This window comes from Nyctibius grandis, chromosome W (assembly GCF_013368605.1).
Source record: "Nyctibius grandis isolate bNycGra1 chromosome W, bNycGra1.pri, whole genome shotgun sequence".
In the NCBI taxonomy this organism is placed as follows: domain Eukaryota; kingdom Metazoa; phylum Chordata; class Aves; order Nyctibiiformes; family Nyctibiidae; genus Nyctibius; species Nyctibius grandis.
This window is the reverse complement of record NC_090694.1, coordinates 26,304,790-26,308,376: the sequence shown is the minus strand read 5'-3', so window position 1 is coordinate 26,308,376 and position 3,587 is coordinate 26,304,790. Positions and strand designations below refer to the sequence as shown.

The 3,587-nt window shown below is 46.1% G+C and overlaps 1 long non-coding RNA gene across 1 annotated transcript; it reads right to left on the bottom strand.

The window, feature by feature from the left end:
• Positions 1-440: 440 nt before the first annotated feature.
• On the bottom strand, positions 441-2,751 carry LOC137675797 (uncharacterized). Its single transcript, XR_011050007.1, has 3 exons — positions 2,532-2,751; positions 1,854-1,999; positions 441-585 (listed from the first exon to the last, which is right to left on the bottom strand). It is a non-coding gene; the product is annotated as an uncharacterized lncRNA (long non-coding RNA).
• Positions 2,752-3,587: the final 836 nt, after the last annotated feature.

Here is a 3,587-nt window from a genome sequence, read left to right as displayed (position 1 = left end):
TACAGTATTGGAGTATCGGTTATCAATCACGATCGCCACCCCCTGGCATTAATTATGCAGTGGGTGACTGACAAGGATCCTCTACATGTGCTGGAATGGATCTTTTTGCCAATGCATGAGGAGAAGGAACACGCCTCCACACAATCCAATGTGAATCAAAGTGAAGACGTTTATTAAACATAAGCTGTCCCTTTTATACATTTTGTACTTTCCCTGGCTGTAAGCATGTGCATTGCTATTGGTTAATATTACTAAACATACTCTTCTTTGATGTGTTGATTGGTCACTGCTCTGCCACTGGTCCTTCCTTAATTGGCTCCATCAGTTCTTGTTTCTTCTCCTCCGTGTTCGGTTCCCACGGGCTACTCCCTCAATTCTTGTTTGCTCAGCTGCTGTTTTTCCTCATCTCTCCAAGGTCGACTTGTTGACACTAGCTACATGAATCTTCTCACGCAGCTAGGCCTTCACTCTATACTCTCATACTTCTGGCTCATTACATGACCATTCTGCTCCAAAAACCCCTCTACAATTCCCCCTTTCTTTTCTTGAGCCAGAAAGGCCGTGTTTATCGTCCGCTGCAGGGCCCTTTGCAAGCAGGAGGATAAACACGGTAATACAAGGATGATAATACAAATCACAAACAATCCCATCAATAGCATTTTAATCAATCCGACCAGCCACCCTCCAATTCCCAAATTACCCAACCAGTCATCCAGGAACCCATGCTGTTCCCGTATTTTCTGTGTGGCATCCATGAGCTCTTTGATCTGCTTATGAATTGACCTGGAATGATCGTTCAGATCCATGCAACACATCCCATCAAACTCCTGACATCCGTGACCGTGCACTAATAATAAAAAATCTATAGCAGCTCTATTTTGTAAGGTAGCATGTCGGATACTATCTACATCATTGGCTAATGTTCCTAAAATTCTAGAAGTTTGATCAGCTCTTTCTGCAACCCAGCAAGCTAAATTTCGCAATTGTGTTAGTCCTTGTGCAGCAGCAACACCCGGGGCAAAAATAGAAGAAAGAACTCCTTTGGTCCTAGACCATAGTTCTACCTCATCTTTACATTCTTTCCCTAATGTAGTGACACTTCTTTTAATCTTGTGTAGGTTAGTGTGGTTTAATATGACCTTTTGTGTAGGCATTAGTAAGCTTAATTTACCTATGGTACACGGACCTCCCAGTTTTTTACTGGGCAGCCCTGGCCAAGCCCTATCTCCACAAATTAGGAATAAACCTTCTGGTAATTTTCTAGGCATGGCCAAATCCGGTGCTGGCTCTGTTCGACTGCGCCCTACGTTTGCACACCAGATAGATTCATTTTGCCACAATGGATTACTGGGTGTGACATTTTGTAATCTCTTTATGTTGTTCTGATAAATGTTTGATCCCTCTGTGTAATTGAAAAATACACAGGATTCCGCCTCTAAAGTTCCTAGGATGTCAAGTTCTTGGGGCTCTAAGGGACTGACAGGCAAGCTATCGTCCCATAAATCCCAATGTTCACCACATTTCATTGCATTCTCACAGAGGCTCTGTTTCAGCACATTCAACCCTGCCACTATCTCCTTACTTTCAGATCTGTTTAAGGGGACCCCCACTAGAAATGTATGAAAGGGTTGTTCAGGTTGAGCTAAGGAGGCACAAAACTGCGTCTGGTTCAGGCTCTGCATCAGAGTCACCCAAACGTTGTGACTCCCCTTCCACGGTGTCGGTGGAAGGTCTATCGGTTGATGACCTTTTGTCAGGCCCAGGATCCAAAGCAGGCTTAACACAGAAAAAACAACCCCTTGCTTCATCATGACTGTGCCTTTTGCTCCCTTTTCTGTACCTCCCACGCAAACCTTTTTTCACACTTCCCGCAGTCAGGGCACTGGATCTCTCGAGAGGTCAGTGTTCCGAGGCAGATCCTGAGTTGGCTCCTGTAGTTCAGGTTGTTTTTGTAGCCACGGCTTCACCCACTTAGCTGGTACCCATTTGGCTCCTGTATCTGTAACGACACATGCATACCCTCGACCCAACATTATTAATTTCATTGGACCTTCCCACACACCAGTCACCCCATTTTTTACCATCACTTTGGCTTGTTCCTGTTCTTTCTGAAAAGCCTCTATACCTCCCTTTAACCCTGCACCATGTTTTACCGCTGGAGGTACAGAGTAGTCCTGCAGCAAGCGTAAAAGGTTTAGTACATAAAGCGCTTTACACAACCTGTCAGGAGGAGATAGCCCTGGCTCTCCCCCTTTTTGTTTTTGTAAAAGGTGTTTCAGAGTTTGATTCATGCGCTCCACAATAGCTTGTCCCGTTGGTGAATGTGGGACGCCCGTTACATGTGTTATACCCCACAGTTGGAAAAAGTCCTGTGTGGCACGTGCCACATAGCCTGGGCCATTGTCCGTTTTAATCGTCTGTGGAATGCCCAGGGCCGCAATAGCAGAACGCATGTGTCGTTGAACGTGTTTGCTGGATTCGCCTGTTTGTGCTGTAGCCCAGGTAGCAAGGGAGAAACAGTCAACACTCACGTGGACATATTTCAGCCGTCCAAATTCGGGGATGTGTGTTACATCCATTTGCCATATCTCCAAGGGTCCAGTACCGCGGGGGTTGACACCAGGTGCTAAACCACCCCCAAGATGTTGACAGTCTGGACAGGACTGGACTATCCCACGTGCATCTGCACTGCGTAGCCCAAACTGACGCCGCAGTACCTTAGCAGATTGATGGAAAAAGGCATGGGATCGTTGTGCTTGAGCGAAGCGATCAATTGAAGGCGCAGCCCAGGCAGGTGCGACAAGTTTGTCTGCCCGAGCATTGCCTTCAGCTAAGCCTTCCAGGAGTCCTGTGTGACTACGGATATGTGTGATGAAATATGGATGCAGTCGCTCTGCCAGCAAAAGCCATAATTCATGAAAAAGTTGGTATAGTTGTTCATTAGCTATCTCTTTGAGCAGAGCACGCTCCATCCTCTGGACAATCCCTACGACATATAAAGAGTCACATGCCACATTAACAGGTGCTGTGTTCCATCGCCGGAAGACCTCCACCACAGCTCGCAATTCTAATTGTTGTGTAGACCCCTGAATGTCAGATAAAATTACATCATGCCACTTCCCATTGTCTAGCCATGTTAGTGCTGCTTTTTGGGCTTTGCCTCCAGCATCTGTAAAAACGGTGACACCACTGACCGGACGTTCTGACCTTTTTGGTAATTCCTCCCATTGACCCAATTGCAGCACAGAGAAGTATTTGTGAGGGGGTAGATGTACCTTCAACTCGCCCCTATAATCCAATAACGCAACTTGTAATGGTATGGAATTTTGTAATGCCCATTGTAGATGCTCTGCAACCAGTGGAATAACCAAAAAAGCAGGTTCGACGCCTGCTATCTCTACAACCCTCTGCCTTCCTTTCATTACAAGTTGCGCTATGGCCTCTACTTTCGTAGTGATGGTACGTTTTGGTTGCATTGGCAAAAAGATCCATTCCAGCACATGTAGAGGATCCTTGTCAGTCACCCACTGCATAATTAATGCCAGGGGGTGGCGATCGTGATTGATAACCGATACTCCAATACTGTA